Here is a 17,379-nt window from a genome sequence, read left to right on the forward strand (position 1 = left end):
GGTCATTGATTTCTTAAACAGTCATACCAGACTCTTAATTCGAAGTAGATACAATTCATAAAATGGAAAAGAAAAAAAAAACCCACCCACAAGGAGCTTTTTCTTTTATTTCCCCTTTTTTCCTTGCAGGCACAAGATTACTGGAAGAGAGTAATGAAAGCAATTGAGCAGATTTTGCTTTTGCCAAAGCCTGAAACACAAAGCTGGCGAGAAACTTCGGCGTTAAAAAAAAAAAAGCCATTTTAGGGTTAGCTTTTTCCAGCTATGGATGCGGCCCGTGCTCGCCTTTTTAAAGCAGGTCCTACAATTCTGGTTTCATTCAGAAATAGGCCTAGGACTGGGATGATTGTTGTAAAAAATCTTTGGGGATTTTTTCCTGCGGGAAGAACAGAACGACAGTTCTTCGAATAAATAAAGAGCATTAATTAATAGTTGCCCAGAGTCATCTTGCAAGGGAGATGGACGGCATAAAAAAATAATAAATCAATTCATGCTATAATAATAATAATAAGAAGAAGAAATAGAAAGACTGTGGCAAAAGCAAGCAAGGGTAGTACCAATAGCAATAGGCTCCTTAGGTGCAATCCCAAAACAACTGGAGCACCACTTGAACACAATTGGCATTGACAAATTCGCTATTAGTCAATTGCAAAAGGCAGCCTTATTAGGAACTGCTTCCATCCTGCGACGATATCTGTAATACCATCAAATATCCACATCTGCCTATCCCAGGTCCTGGGTAAGGACTCGATAGGTAGACAAAATGCCAAATCCAGCCTGAACATCTGGCTGACTGTGCGATGATCAATAATAATAATAATAATAATAATAATAATAATAATAATTATTATTATTATTATTTTGCAATTGACTAATAGCGAATTTGTCAATGCCAATTATGTTCAAGTGGTGCTCCAGTTGTTTTGGGATTGTAATAGGCTCCTTGGGTGCCATCCCAAAACAACTGGAGCACCTCTTGAACACCATTGGCATTGACAAATTCGCTATTAGTCAATTGCAAAAGGCGGCCTTACTAGGAACTGCTTCCATCCTGCAACGATACCTGTAATACCATCAAACATCCACATCTGCCTATCCCAGGTCCTGGGTAAGGACTCGATAGGTAGACAAAATGCCAAATACAGTCTGAACATCTGGCTGACTGTGCGATGATCCATAATAATAATAATAATAGTAGTAAAGTTGGAAGGGACCTTGGAGGTCATCTAGTCCAACCCCCTGCTCAGGCAGGAAACCCTATACCATTTTGGAGAAATGGCTGTCCAGTCTCTTCTTATCTATTCTCAACCTTAGCAACTTTATGAGATGGGGACTTCAACTCCCAGAATTCCTCAGCCAGCTAGGCTTCCAGCATTCTAGAATTCTGGGAACTGAAGTCCCCACCTCTTAAAGGTGCTAAGGTTGAGAAATACTGCTTTAGATTATACTGTGTACTGTTTACTCAACAAATACATATACATTCCCAGCAGAAATCACGGTTACGTGAGGACAAAGTGCATGATCTCATATCCTGGATAATATTTAGCCAGATTCTATACAGGCAGCGCAGTGACTATTAAATATTCACATCAGATGAAAGATCCATGGTTCAACGGTTGCATAAAGGAAAATCAAAATATGCACAAAGCTGAAACAAATCGTGAAACATTAAATGTAGACTTGAAAGCACATGAAACCACTCTCCGGTCCAATGTATCACGCCACCTGTCCCAAGGTTTGTTTTAGGCATTAAATATAACCAAACACTCATAAAAATCAAGCTGGCATTTCCATCCGCAATTTAGCAATACATTTGAACCACGCTTAAGATGTATGGAATCCCAACAATGGCAGCACCTAGACAATTTTGTTTAAAAACAAAAACAAAAAAATGGATGGAAGACCACCAAGAGATCCTGAGGACAGGCTAGAGCAAAAAATAAAACTCTTTCAAATCAACCTGAATTCCTGGCGACAGACAGCTTTCCTGCCTCAATACCAAAACGCTCACCGCCTCTCTGAGGATGAAACTCAACTTTCAGATCTAGCCTGCAGATCTAGAACTTCCTGGTGGCCTCCTCTCCATTTAGTCCAAAAGACCAGTTCTGCTTTGTTTTTCTGCAATCCGTCAAACTCAATCAGTTCTTGCCTCAAGTGAAGACTGAGAAACAGAAAAAAGACATTTTGGAGACGTATGAATGACACCGCATTGATCAAATATAGGACGTACCAAGAAAAGGAACAGAGGCAGAAAGAGATTAAGGAAGATCACCTCAGCCAGGGCTTTTGTTTGCAATTATTTTTTTAAAGGCAAATAAACATATGAACACTGCAGAATCCAACCTGTACGCCAGGCTCCATTTTAAAGAGGACTGCTTGAACCGACCAGTTTAATGCAGTCTGGAATTGTGTGTCGTATAAAAAAAAAAACTCCACTTCATTTGTTTTCTGTGCCAGAGAAGCACAATGCTGCCACCCATTTTAGGGTGCCAATATCTAACGTGATATATATATATATTTTCTGAGGTTTTCACGGGTGTTTGTATGTAGGTCTTTGGTTATTCGGGTTTTCTCCCACGTAAAATTGGAAGTGTCTTGGCGACGTTTTGACGAAGTCCCATTCGTCATCTTCAGGCTGGTGTTTTCAGCTTCGTGCTTCGAAGAGCTAAGACCACACATTGCTCCTCGAAGCACGAAGCTGAAAACACCAGCCTGAAGATGACGAATGGGACTTCGTCGAAACATTGCCAAGACACTTCCAATTTTACGTGGGAGAAAACCCGAATAACCAAAGACCTATATACAAACACCCGCAAAAACCTCAGAAAACACACACACACACACACACACACACACACACACACACACACACACACACACATATATATATATATATATATATATATATATATATATATATATATTTACATAACCGGAAAGCCGCTAAAAGTTTGCCATAGTTTTGCTTCTTCATATAAAGTTAAATTCTAAGATAAATAACAGCAAATATAAGACGCAGTCGGATTACAAAGCTTTTTTTTTTTTCCCTCCTCTCCAGGGTGAGCTCAGAATCCAAAGTCACGATATTAATGAAGCAAGCAAAGAATTTTGAGGTTGCAAAATGCAAAGCAGCAAAAATGATCAAGAGAAGGCCGTGACTATCATGCCTTTTTCATGCGGTTAATCATCTTTTTTTTTTAACCTATTGTGCGCTTCCTGTTCATAGAAATAACTTCAATTCTGTGGAATCCTGCATGACCTCTCAGCTAAGTTGTTTTATTTTCTTCTGAACTTTTCCCAATTTCTTCCGAATTCAGTTCTGCATCCCCTCCTCTTCTTATTCACGGCTGCAATCTTAAAATTGGTTTTTAGTTGAGAATCTTCTCGCAAAGGCATCAGCCAAGTCAAGCTAGACTTCCCGAATTGGTTCCACCTCTCACTTGTCAGACTATGATTTGTTTGATTTTGACCTTGATGTGACATGTGAACACAGCCATAGGGAATTGCAAGCCGTGACTGATAATTCCCTCAGTGTGCTAATTCCACAATCTGGGCTTACCAACTGTTTATACAAACACAGTCAATTAAAAAAAAATTATTTTACTATTTGGAGTGTATTCACTGCCCAAAATCCCAGTTCTGCAAGCAAGTGCAAAGATCAGAGGTTTTATACTAAATTAGTGCTATGTTTCTCAAACTTGAAGACCTGTGGACTTCAACTCCCAGAATCCCCTAGCCAGCATCCCAGAATTCTGCGAGTTGAAGTCCACGGGTCTTAAAGTTTGAGAAACATTGAATATTTAATGTATTAAGAGCCAATTGGGTGAAATTGTTTGCTTGGTAATGTGGAATGATGAACAATCACTAGAATAATGATGTGTCTGCATAATTACTGGAATAGTGCTGTGTTAGTAGTATGTGACTAACCTAATGTGCATTGCATTTGGATTCAATGTATGTAGCAAACTCTCCATTGTATACCCGTGAGAAACGAACCTAATGTATTACAATGTGTATTTCAATGTATATTCCTTTGTTCCTGAGAAAAAGGAAAGTATAAAACTGAAGTCTGAACCCGCCCTCGGGGGTTCAGAATTGCTGGTTGCTATTGCTTCTGAACCTGCGCAATAAATCTCTCTGCTAAAACCCTCTGGAATTTGTAAGAGTCCTTTCGTTTTCCACAAGATTGGGATCTGTAAAAGCTGCAAGAATGAAACTTATTTTAAACCAGCTAAGCTTCGGAAGGAAATGAAGCCTACTGTATGTAGGAATGGAATACAACTTCTGTATTTTTAAAACAGAGCATTGATTAACATTAACTATGGGAGGGAAGTTGAGAAATTGTTGCGTTTCCAAACAGCCTTTCTGGAATGAATTGCTCCATCAGTCAAAATATATTTCTGCAGGGGTGCCAAAGCTAGAAATTGAATGACAGACAGACTCTGGACTCCTTGCAATTTGATAAAGCAATGTCTTTTTAAGAGCACAAAAATCAGACCTCAGTTTAATACAGAGACACCTCAGGAAGATTCAACCCCGCTGGTCAGACTGATGTATCCTGCTAAGCCAAAATCAGCATCATTTTGGGGGACCAACATTTAAATACATAATTTAAAAAAACTAACAAGATTTACTGGATATGAAAATCATTTAGCTGATGAAGAATCCCCGGAAACCCAAATACTGGTTATGCCTCTGCAAACATCCATTTAATCCAGTGGTTCTCAACCTTTTTAATGCCGCGACCCCCCAACCAGTTGTAAGTCGAGGACTACTCAACCGGTCGTAAGTCGAGGACTACTCAACTGGTGCCGCACCGTTTGCAGAATGGGATTTTTGGCGGGCTCAGCAGGGCAGAGACAGCCTGGACAATTCCTATTGGCTTTTGAAAGCCAATAGAATTAGACTCTATTCAAGAGAGTCTATTCCATTGGCTTTCAAAAGCCAATAGAATAAAAGGGAGTAGCACAGTTAAGGAAAAGGGGAAAAAAATGGCGGACTGGGTTGTTTGGCGACCCCCCGTGAAATGATCGTTCGACCCCAAATGGGGTCCCGACCCACAGGTTGAGAACCACTGATTTAATCCATCCGGCTAATCCATCTTTCACTCATGGATTTCAAGGATGTTGAAAAAACACCAAGCATCGTCAGACCTGATTGGAAGATTGAAAATTAAGGGAGGATGGCCAAAATCTACGAATTACAATATTTCAGAGTTAAGTCACCGGAACTGAACAGACATTTGCGTTCACACAGAGAATCCCCGCAATCAAGCTGTGGCTTCGATGTTTTTCTACTTTATAATCTCGGATAAGAATGTTAAGTTTGCACAGGTAAGTCTTTTACCTGCGACAGTTCGTTTAGTGATCGTTCCAAGTTACAACGGCGCTGAAACAAGGGACTTATGACCATTTGTCACTCTTACGACGGTTACGGCATCCCCGTGGTCATGTGATCAAAATTCGGACGCTTGGCAACTGACTCACACTTACGACGGTTGTGGTGTCCCAGAGTCATGTGATCCCTCTTTGCTACTGACAAGCAAAGTCAACAAGGAAGCCAGATTAATTTAAGAACCGGGTTACTAACTTAACATGTGCAGGGATTCACTTAATGACAAATGTTTCACTCAGCGACAGAAATTTTGGGCTCAGTCCTGGTCGTAACGGCGAGGACTACCTGTACAAGGTGGAACTAGGGTGCCCATTTGGCAACTTAACCCACTCCCCTCGTTCAGTCGTATTTGATTCTTGAAGGCTCCTTGCACAAAAATCCCTCCATTTTTCTCGGCCACGTTTTTCAGAAAAGTTTCGCCATTGCCTCTCTCCTAGGGCTGGAAGAAAGTGACTGGCCCCAAATCACCCGGATGGCTGGGTGCCTAAGGCAGAACTACAACTCCCAGTCTCCCTGTTTTCAAACTGATCCCTTCACTCCTACACCAAACTGATTTTCTTAACCCAGCTTTGCCCCAAAGATGCTTTATCACGAGGCAACTGGACTTTCTTGTTTTTCCTTTGAAGACGTTTCGCTTCTCATTCCAGAAGCTTCTTCAGCTCTGACTGGAGGGTGGAGGAATGGCAGGATTTATACTCCTTGCCTGACTTGTATGACTGAGAATCTCCATGGACATTTAAGCCACCTTGGCTATGCTATGAATAAGATCTGGGTAGTTTCAACTACTGGCAACTGGAAAAGAGTAGATTCGAGATAGTTTTTATCTCATCTTATCTTTTCTTAGCTCAGGGGAGTTAGGCCAGTGTTTCTCAACCTTGACAATTGGGGGTCTTTTAGCCCAGAGGTCCCCAAAGACCTTGGGGGTCTTTTAGCCCAGAGGTCCCCAAAGTAAGGTTCTACATTTAGGCAATAAAAACCAAATGAACAGGTATAGTATAGGGGGTACCTTGCTCAATAGTAGCAACTGTGAGAGGGATCTCGGAGTCCTAGTGGACAATCACTTAAATAGGAGCCAGCCGTGTGCTGCAGCTGCCAAAAAAACCAACACAGTGCTGGGCTGCATTAACACAGGAATAGAATCAAGGTCACGTGAAGTGTTAATACCACTTTACAATGCCTTGGTAAGGCCACACTTGGAATACAGCATCCAGTTTTGGTCACCACCATGTAAAAAAGATGTTGAGATTCTGGAAAGAGGGCAGAGAAGAGCAACAAGGATGATCAGGGGACTGGAGGCTAAAACTTACAAGGAACAGCTGCTGGAATTGGGTATGTCTAGTTTAATGAAGAGAAGGATGAGGGGGGACATGATAGCAGTCTTCCAGTATCTCAGGGGCTGCCCCAAAGAAGAGGGAGTCAAGCTATTCTCCAAAGCGCCTGAAGGCAGGACAAGAAGCAACGGGTGGAAACTAACCAAGGAGAGAAGCAACCTAGAACTAAGGAGAAACCGTGAGAACAATTAACCAGTGGAACAACCTACCTCCAGAAGCAGTGAATGCTCCAGCACTGGGAGTTTTTAAGACTGGATAGCCATTTGTCCGAAATGGTATAGGGTTTCCTGCCTGAGCAGGGGGTTGGACTAGATGACCTCCAAGGTCCCTTCCAACTTTATATTATTATTATTATTATTATTATTATTATTATTATTATTATTATTATTATTATTAACCTTTTGGGCACCAGGGACCGGTTCCGTGGAGTAAAAAAACCCACCGGGCAATTTCTTCTCTTATTCTAATTTCCTCCTTCAAAGCATCCATTGTGTTTGTTTCCCCAGCCTTCGGCTCTCGCCCAAATGAACACACACCCAAATGAACACACACCGTTGTGATCCCACACCTGCAGCCCCTAACTCTGAGCTAAGGACCGTGATCAAGACCCAGGGGGGTGGGGGTGGGAAATTAAGTTCAATATTCCTTGCAAGAGGGACACTATTTTTAGTTCCTCCTAAAAAATATAAAATGCTCCTAGTTGGGGGGGGGGACTTTGTTTTTAAACACACAGGTGGAAACTGCAGGAGGAAAAGTCACAACTCAAAACTTTTCAGAGTTAAGATCGGCTGGATGCCCTCAATGGGCAGAATGAAGAGCAGAGATTGGAGGAGACACATTCTTCAATTCTTACAATTCTGTTCAGCTTCTCCGGTAAATATTTTAATTTTAAAGCAGAAGATGACAGAAGCAGATTGTTTAGTTCAGCGAGAGTCTGATCCTAATAGAAAGGAGCAAAAACCACATTTCTACTCACCGCCTATCCAAATAATTAAGGATCACACTGCCTCCCCTTCCCCCTCCTAAGAGTATTGCGATAGCAATTTTATACAAGGTTCCTACTAAACACCCTAACTCAAACCACTTCAGGCCAAAGCGGTCTGTGCAAAGCTACTGAGGAAAGCTCCCCATTTAAAAACAAATCAAGCAATCCAAAACTTGCCCAAGGCTTCGCACAGAAAAACAAAAGATACATTTTCATTTTCTGTTTTAAAAGTGGACAGCTGTTTAATACACATGAATACACACAGAGGAATAAATAAATGGAGAAGATGGAGCTACCGCCAGTTCCAATTTGGCAGGAAAAATAAGTCTCTGGTTAATAATAATAATAATAACAACAACAACAACAACAATAATAATATAAACAACCAACAACAATCCATCAAACATCCAACTCTGCCTATCCCAGGTCCTTGGTAAGGACTTGATAGGTAGACAAAAATGCCAAAACCAGTCTGACTGTGCAATGATTAATAATAGTAACAACAACAACAACAACAACATCACTATTGTGGAAAAGAAAAAAAGTTTGGTTCACTGATATTGCAATACCAGGTGATGCACAAATTGAAGAAAAACAGCTAGAAAAAATAACGAAATATTTTGATTTGCAAATTGACAGGTAGAGATCAATGCCTGTACCAATAGCAATAACAACAACAATAATGATAATAATAATAATAAAGTTGGAAGAGAGCTTGGAGGTCATCTAGTCCAACCCCCTACTCAGGCAGGAAACCCCATACCATTTCGGACAAATGGCTGTCCAGTCTCTTCTTAAAAACTTCCAGTGTTGGAGCATTCACCGCTTCTGGAGGTAGATAGTAATAGGAGCCCTTACTCGGACCTGCCTATGTACTCAGACGTTACCTTAACAGCTCTCTTAGGTCCTTGCTTAAGACTTGAACAGGTTAGGTTTTTACCAGTCCCAGACTGTGAATCGAATTGAAGATTAACCATCATCATCATAATAATTTATAATAATAATATTTTACAATAATAAAAATATAAATTCTAAATAAGAAATGCCTGGTCAATTCGTGGTTTCCCTTTATAGGGTTTGACGAATGTAAAAAAATATAAAAGAATAAAAAGCATGTTCTGGGAAAAATTTAAAAAAAAAAGAAAAAAAGAAAGACATTTCATTACCTGGTTTCATTACATGGGTTTCCTGCCTGAGCAGGGGATTGTGCTAGATGACCTCCAAGGTCCCTTCCAACTTTATGATTCCTGTTATTCCATCTGAGGAATAGTCCTCCTTAAGATTAAGACATTTCTCGGCGTCCGCACGGATTTTACCGTCCACCGATTTTAAGAGCACAGTCTTGCCAAGGGTGGAAGCTAACAAGTCAGCGCCACGAAGATATTAAAAGCAGCAGAATTTGCTTTCAATCAAGCCAAACACACAACTCTTGCAGTATATATATGTATATATATATATATATATATATATATATATATATATATATATATATATATATATATATATATATATACACACACATACATCCTAGAAGCACGAAGCCGAAAACACCAGCCTGAAGATGACGAATGGGACTTCGTCGAAACGTCACCAAGACACTTCCAATTTTACGCGGGAGAACGCCTGAATAACCAAAGATAGATAGATAGATAGATATGCACACACACACACACATACACAAGGAGATTGTTGATGCAGGATTCAAGATAACCAGCTTTAGAAAAAGAGAAGGGGAAAAAAAAATTCCAAAGGTGCTTTTTTTTTCCCCTTTCCAAATGGCAACTGGAACTTTCTTGTATTTTTCCTTAAAAAAAAACATTTCGCTTCACCTCCAAGAAGCTTCTGAAAAATCCAAAACAACCCAAAAAAGTCCAGTTGCCTTTTTTGGGGGGCGGAGGGGGGGAGAGAAAAAAAGCACCTGTGGGACAAGCGTGACCTGGATGATGGAGAACCGCCCTAAAAGGAAAAGTTTATCTTCCTCCAGGTGTCTGAAACCAGGAATAAGGCAGCTGGGTAAGGCACCCCCCTCCTCCCCACACACCCACCCAAAAAGGGGGCGCAAAGGGAAAGGGTTAGGATTCCTGAGCCCACCTGTGCACAGCGCCACTCGGGGCATCCTCACCTGGGAGTTTTCGCGCAAGAAAAAGGAAGGAAGCGCAGAATTAGGCCAGCCAGCTGGGCTCTTTTCATTGGCCCCCTTTCCAAGATCCGGAAACTTCACCCCTAAATTCTACCCGGGTCTAAAGCGGGACAGCGAGGCGACTCTGCCAGCTTGCAGGGGGTCTTCTTTTAAGGGCTGGGGCAGGGGTCTCCGTTTCTGCCCACTTTTCCTGTCTCCCTCCCAGCCACCCGCCAGGTTGACTCCCAGGCTCTCAAACTCACCCAACCAGATTTTTTGGGACCGACTTCACAACAGATTCCAGTAAGTCTGAGCTGCTGAAAAGGTTAGCCTTTCCCTCCCCTCCTGTCCCCTCCCCTCCCCTCCCTTGGGAGCCTTTTGTTCTCCCGCAAGGTCCTTCACCTTGGCCCCCTCTTTTGGGGGGGGGAGAGAGGGGGGGTAGAAAAGCAAAGTTGGAGAAGAGAGAGAGAGAGGGAAGGAGGAGAAATTTTTGACTCCTGCTCTGAAACCGCCCCCACCTCTCTCATTTTCTCCTGTCCGAACCAAAACGTGAATTGGGTCCAGTTTTGTGTGTGTGTGTGTGTGTGTGTGTGTGTTTAAGGGGATTCAAAATCCACGGCTTTCAGTTTTGCAGGATGGAGAAATAAACTCTGGCGTCCAAGTGGGGAAGAATTTTAGCTGAATTTCTCAGTCTGGGCCCCCTCCCCAAAGCGCCAGTTTCCTACCACCTTTGTACTCTTAGCGGTAAAAGGCAAGCACAGGAGAAAAAAAATCCACATTTCCCAAGGTGTAAACATCTACCTGTTAAGCTGTAACTTGCATTTATGACGCTCCTTTGAACAGGTTCCCGGGCAGACCACGCTCAGCGTTTAAAAGTGACATGAATCCGAAAGTCCTCAACTTATAATCACAACTGAGTCCAGAATGTATGTTGCTAAGGGAGGAATTTTGTTAAGGGAGCCCCGCCCTGCTGTTAAATTAGGAACATGGTTGTTAAGGGGGTCACAGGACCCTGGGGACACTGCGACCGTCACAAGTGTGAATCAGTTGCCAACGACCGTCCCAAGTGTGAAAAATGGTCACTTTTTTTCAGTCCTGTCATAACGTCAAACAGTCACTAAGTGAACTGTTGAAAGACAAGGACTTCCCGTGTTTGCCTTTAAATCCTGGATAGGTTTCCAGGTGGTTTTTTAAAAAAATGAAATTAATCCCAAGGCAGCGCAAAACAGGGCACTTGAGGCAGACTTTGTAGGGCGGTTTGAGTAAAATTCAGCATTAAAGAGACATATTCTGTAGCCAGGCGACCTCGTCTCCAATTTAACTACCTCTCTAAAGATATTTTGAAGGAGGTTCCCGGGCGTGGGATATCAAAGCTGCTCTGCAGCTTTCAAGATAAAAGAAACAATGCAGCAGAAACCGTGGGGACAAAATGGACAATATCAGCCTCGTACAAGGAGCGATGAATTCAAACTGATTACAGTTCCCTTAACCCCTCTCCAAAGCTTCCAGTTTACGTGCTCAGTTTTGCAATGCAAGCTAGTAAGAAGTCCATGTTTTTAACTCAGGAATCAACCCCAAACCCCTTATTTCTTTATTAGCAGACACGGAGTTGTAACTGAATAGTATTAACCAGTTGCAAGCCTAGGTTTGGTAAAGTAAGTTGGCAATCTTAAACTTCTAAATTATGAAGGACGGCTAAAAGACTCACCTAGGTCATAACACAACTTCAGATTTGGGAAGAATTAAGCGCAGTCTGGACTGACGGCTGGCTTCTGGATTTTTTCTATGACTTTTTTGCAAAAGGCTTTTTCCGCATCGCCAGGCATATTAACTATTGGATAGCACTTCTGGTTTTTTTAGGGAAGGGGGGGGAAACGAAAAATAAAAGGAAGCAAAATTAAAAACAAAATTTAAAAAAAAAGTCAAGCTATTTTCAATCCACCTCAACAAAATGAAGAGGGTTGACAAACTTTTGGAGCTCACTTTAGCCTTTCGGCGTTACCTACCCCTTCCTGTTTTGAGGCTAATGTGATCAACCCAGCAAGCAAAGCCAAAGATCTGAAATCTTATTCAGCCCTTGTGACTCAGACATACCACAGACCCTTAAAGAAGAAGCATCCGGCTTCCAATTGTTTTTATTTTTGGTTTTGAAAATTGTGAGTCCTGCTTGTGTAGTTATGCCATGGAAAAGCGAGACAGTTTTTTCTTTCTTCTTTCTTTCTTTCTTTCTTTCTTTCTTTCTTTCTTTCTTTCTTTCTTTCTTTCTTTCTTTCTTTCTTTCTTTCTTTCTTTGAATGGCTGGCTTGATTTACCCAAACTTAAAGGATCTACTTCAATTGCCACCTGGTCTTTTGTAAAAAGTACTCAAAGCTTTGTGAATGAATGGAACCGTAAGTTATCCAGGGCTACTGGGATATTTTTTTTTATATTTTAATATTTCTTTTGACCACTATCTTTCTTTTGACCAATGGACTCTACCGCAGAGGTCCTCAATCTTTTGGCCACTGAGATCAGTCGCTGGGATCCCATAAAACATTCTGTCCTAAGTAAGCCATTCACATTTTAAGTTAGGTTAGGTCAGTGGTTCTCAACCTTTCTAATGCCGCGACCCCATAATACAGTTCCCCACGTTGTGGTGACCCCCAACCACTTATACATCACCAGGTGCCAGGGGTGTGGCCAAAGAAAAGGGGAAAAAAATGGCGGACAGCCTTGTTTGGCGACCCCCGTGAAATGGTCGTTCGACCCCAAATGGGGTCCCGACCCCCAGGTTGAGAACCACTGGGTTAGGTTAAGACAGGGGTCTTCAGACTTGGCCCTAGTGGACTTCAGCGTGCCTGGCTGAGGAATTCTTGGAGTTGAAGTCCACAAGTCATAAAAGGGCCAAGTTGGAAGACTCCTGGGTTAGGATATTATAACAGAATAACAGAGTTGGAAGGGACCTTGGAGGTCATCTAGTCCAACCCCCTGCTCAGGCAGGAGATGCTATACCATTTCAGACCAATGGCTGTCCAGTCTCTTCTTAAAAACTTCCCGTGTTGGAGCATCCACAACTTCTGGTGGCAAGTCGTTCCGCTGGTTAATTGTACTAACAGTCAGGAAATTCCTCCTTAGTTCCAGGTTGCTTCTCTCCTTGATTAGTTTCCATCCGTTGCTTCTTGTCCTGCCTTCAGGTGCTTTGGGAAGGAAGGAAGGAAAGAAGGAAGGAAAGAAGGAAGGAAGGAAGGAAGGAAGGAAGGAAGGAAGGAAGGAAGGAAGGAAGGAAGGAAGGAAGGAAGGAAAATGAGAAGGAAGGAAGCCTTGGTGGTGCATTGGTTAGAATGCAACATTGCAGGCTGACTCTGCCCACAGCCACGAAGTTCGATCCTGACCCGCTCAAGGTTGACTCAGCCTCCCATCCTTCTGAGGTCGGTAAAATGAGGACCCAGATTGTTGGGGACAAATATGCTGACTCTGTAAAACCACTTAGAGAGGGCTTAAAGCGTTGTGAAGTGGTATATAAGTCTAAGGGCTATCACTATTGCTACTGAGGACGGAGGTTTAAAAGATCAGTTGGGAAAATATTTTTTCATCATTTTTCTTTTTTTAAGGACAAATAGCCCATCATTCACTGTTCAGTTCTAATCAGAGACTCGTAACAGCAGGTTCCTGTTTTTCTAGAGCAGAGCGGAAAATTGGTGTTGTGCACACGCTTTCCTTACTCATCTGGAAACTCTCTCAGCGTTCAGCCATTCCTGCAGAAACATTTGTTCCAACACAGGAGTGAAACTGAGGCAAAAAGATCGGAGACCTCTGGGCAAGAAATGAACAATTCAAAGTGATTCCTGAAAAGTTTCAAAGTTACGTTCAAACAAAGTGCCCCTCCAAGGCTAATTTTTTTTTTCTGGGCTTTGATTGTAGGAGAAAAGGTGTTTTGTTTTGTTAAAAAAAAAACAACTGCAGAAATCTTCCAAGAATAAAATTTTTTCACTTCCTTGTTTTACCAATAGAGATTAACCTTTGAGCGACAGGTGAAGGTTTTTTGATGTAGAAATCAGAGCAGTGATCTCAGCCAAAGGAGAGTGAAATCTTCAAGCTGATCTGGACTCAGCCTGGTTTTAGGAATGTGTCAGTCCTGGTTTTGGGGGCAAAAAGTGCTTTCTTCCATGATGGGATGTGGTTACCTGTTTTACGAGTGCCATGACTTATGTCCGAAATAATAATAATAATAATAATAATAATAATAATAATAATAATAATAATAATAATAATAAGAAGAAGAAGAAGAAGAAGAAGAAGAAGAAGAAGAAGAAGAAGAAGAAGAAGAAGAAGAAGAAGAAGAAGAAGAAGAATAAGAAGAAGAAGAAGAAGAAGAAGAAGAAGAAGAAGAAGAAGAAGAAGAAGAAGAAGAAGAAGAAGAAGAAGAAGAAGAAGAAGAAGAAGAAAATTGCACAGACTAACTACAAGCAGCGGTATGACAAAGTAGCAACAATGGTGCATTGGAAGATATGCAAGAAATGTCATTTGCCTGTAAGCAAGAACTGGTGGGATTACAAAATAGAGAAAGTCATAGAAAATGATAAAGTTAAACTGCTCTGGGACTTCAGAATTCAAACAGACAAGCACCTGCAACATAACACCCCAGACTTAACAATTGTCGATAAGAAAGACAAAAAAGTCTGGATAGCGGACGTGGCAGTGCCTGGAGACAGCAGAATAGATGAGAAACAACTGGAGAAGATCACAAAATACAAAGACCTACAAATAGAAATAGAAAGACTGTGGCAAAGGCAAGCAAGGGTAGTACCAATAGTAATAGGCTCCTTGGGTGCAATCCCAAAACAACTGGAGCACCACTTGAACACCATCGGCACTGACAAATTCGCCATTAGTCAATTGCAAAAGGCGGCCTTACTAGGAACTGCTTCTATCCTGCGACGAGATCTGTAATACCATCAAACTTCCACATCTGCCTATCCCAGGTCCTGGGTAAGGACTCGATAGGTAGACAAAATGCCAAATCCAGTCTGAACATCTGGCTGACTGTGCGATGATCCATAATAATAATAATAATAATAATACTTGGAGGTCATCTAGTCCAACCGTCTGCTCAGACAGGAAACCCTATACCAAATGGCTGTCCAGCCTCTTCTTAAAAACTTCCAGTGATGGAGCATCCACAATTTCTGTTCCACTGATTAATTGTTCTCACTGTCAGGAAATTTCTCTTTAGTTTCTATCCGTTGCTTCTTCTCCTGCCTTCAGGTGCTTTGAACAATAGAAATTCCCAGGCTCAATTACAATCATTAACGAGGACTACCTATATCTAGAGCAGGGTTCCCCAATCCCCGGTCTGTGGACCGGTACTGTGCCGCGGCATGCCAGCAACCAGACCACACAAACAAGCAAAGCCCCACCTGCGGGATGCAGGCAGCACACAAAACCACGCCTCCTCTGGTCTGCGGAAAAATATCTCTCCAAGGAACCAGTCCCTGGTGCCTAAAAGGTTGGGGACGTCTGCTCTAAATCAAGGGTGCCCAACCTCTGGTACGTGGGCCACTATTGGGCCACAGCATGCCAGCAACCGATCTGCACAAACAAGCCAATCCCCATCCATGGGATGCAGGCAGCACACAAAACCATGCCCCCTCCGGTCCGTGGAAAAACTTCTCTCCACGGAATCGGTCCCTGGTGCCCAAAAGGTTTGGGGCCTCTGATCTAGAGTATGTATCTCTTGCAAATTATCTGGATGTCCAAAGAATCTAGGCAATGTGTCCAACGTCTCCACACTTCCAAGTGAAGGGAAAGTGTTGGAGACGTGGGAGAATCTTCTTGACAAGCCTCATTACTGATAGGGAGAAAGGTCCAATGATGTAAGGGTGATTATTCATCAATAAAACCGACACAATCTTTAATTGCCATACACAATGCCATGTGGACGGGTTACGGACCATACATGTTAAATTCTGCTTGCACACAGTCTCCTTAATCCTGCACTTCTATAGCAATCTACTCTGGCTGCTAGATTTGGGCTGCAGAGTCTCAGACAACCTTTAGAGGGCGCCAGAGAACAAGCATATTTTCTGTCTCTATATTGCCATCTAGTGGTCCTCTACAGCTATGTCACCCAATCTGGTAACCTGGCACTGACTGTCCATTGAACACAGTGGGCCTACTCTTCAAGTAAGCATGAATATCCTTCTGCTTTAAATTTATGGAAACAACATTTAAATAACCTTCTTAATGATAGGACTCTTGCCACGTTTTATAATATACTCTGCCATATGACTAGCGTGTTAGTCTCTTTTATTAATTTACTTTTAATTAGAGGCCCAAAGTCATAGGAACAGCATGGTGTGGTGTCTTTTTAAAAAAATAAAATAAAATAAAAATGATTATTTGGCACATGGATAAACTTCCTTTCGACGTGTTGTTTTAAAGATCAGCTCTCTGAAAGCAGAAGAATAGGAGATGTTTTAACAGGTGTGTAATGTTTTTATTTTACTGCAAACGCTTGTCGCCACAATGAAATTATTGGGTGGTTCTTACTATTCCTAAGGTTCTCTTGAGCGGCTTCCAGCAAGACCCACATCTCCTAGAAAAACTAGTTTGGCATTCTTACACCGTTTGCAGCTGATTACTCAGTTCTCCCTGCTTTATAATACAATTTATTAAAGGTGCATTTTCCCACTTGCACTGTATGGCTGGACCATAAGAAAGGCCAAGCGCCAAAGAATGGAGGCCTTTGAACTCTGGTGCTGGAGAAGACTCCTGCGAGTCCCCTGGACTGCAAGGCGATCAAACCGGTCAGTCCTAGAGGAGATCCACCCTGAATGCTCTTTAGAAGGCCAGATCCTGAAGTTCAAACTCAAGTACTTTGGCCACCTAATGAGAAGGAAGGACTCCCTGGAGAAGGGCCTAATGCTGGGAAAGATGGAGGGCAAGAGAAGAAGGGGACGACAGAGAATGAAGTGGCTGGATGGAGTCACTGAAGCAGTAGGCGTGAGCTTCAATGGACTCCAGAAGATGGTAGAGGACATGAAGGTCTGGAGGAACATTGTCCATGGGGTCGCGATGGGTCGGACGCGACTTCGCAACTAACAACAACAACAAAATGGCTAGCCGGCTAATCCTAACATTCGCTACAGCCATAAGGATAAAATGTTATGGTTGTTAAAGGCATCAACTGTTTTTACGCTGCCTGAGGAATTCTGGGAGTTGAGGTCCCACAAGTCATCAAAGGGCCAAGCTTGAAGACTCCTGCCCTGGATCATTTGTGGTGCCAATATGTTTCCAGAAACTTGAGCTGATCATTTACAGGGAAACCACAGGTAAGCTTGTTGTATCGACTGAGCATTTCAACTGGCAGTACGAGGGGCCTCCCACAATCATGGTTTATATTTGCGCCAACGAATGCCAACGAAAGCCGGTTTTTCCCAAAAGCAATTTCTGATAGCTTCCAAAGAGGAAGCAATGTTAGCTCCTGGCAGCCCAAACTTTACAAAACTTGGCAACAGTTCTCTTCTCTCTAGCTTTCCATCCACTGTGGCTGATTTTTTTCAGGATTTGAT

The 17,379-nt window shown here is 42.2% G+C and overlaps 1 protein-coding gene across 5 annotated transcripts in view; it reads right to left on the minus strand.

The window, feature by feature from the left end:
- RBM47 (RNA binding motif protein 47) overlaps window positions 1-11,658 on the minus strand; it is a 69,921-nt gene extending 58,263 nt beyond the window's left edge. The window contains exon 1 of one of the 5 annotated variants that reach the window (XM_039325261.1): window positions 11,538-11,658. The gene's annotated coding sequence lies outside the window, so the exon portion shown is untranslated. Of the gene's footprint in view, window positions 1-9,801; window positions 10,061-10,092; window positions 10,155-10,630; window positions 10,717-11,537 lie in introns of those variants that run through there. The other 4 variants (XM_039325262.1, XM_039325259.1, XM_039325258.1 and 1 more) reach the window with 4 other exon arrangements.
- Between the last annotated feature and the right edge of the window lie 5,721 nt (window positions 11,659-17,379).

The sequence above is a fragment of the Crotalus tigris genome, unplaced genomic scaffold (genome assembly GCF_016545835.1).
Source record: "Crotalus tigris isolate CLP2741 ecotype Arizona unplaced genomic scaffold, ASM1654583v1 scf7180000024321.1087588, whole genome shotgun sequence".
Classification (NCBI taxonomy): Eukaryota; Metazoa; Chordata; class Lepidosauria; order Squamata; family Viperidae; genus Crotalus; species Crotalus tigris.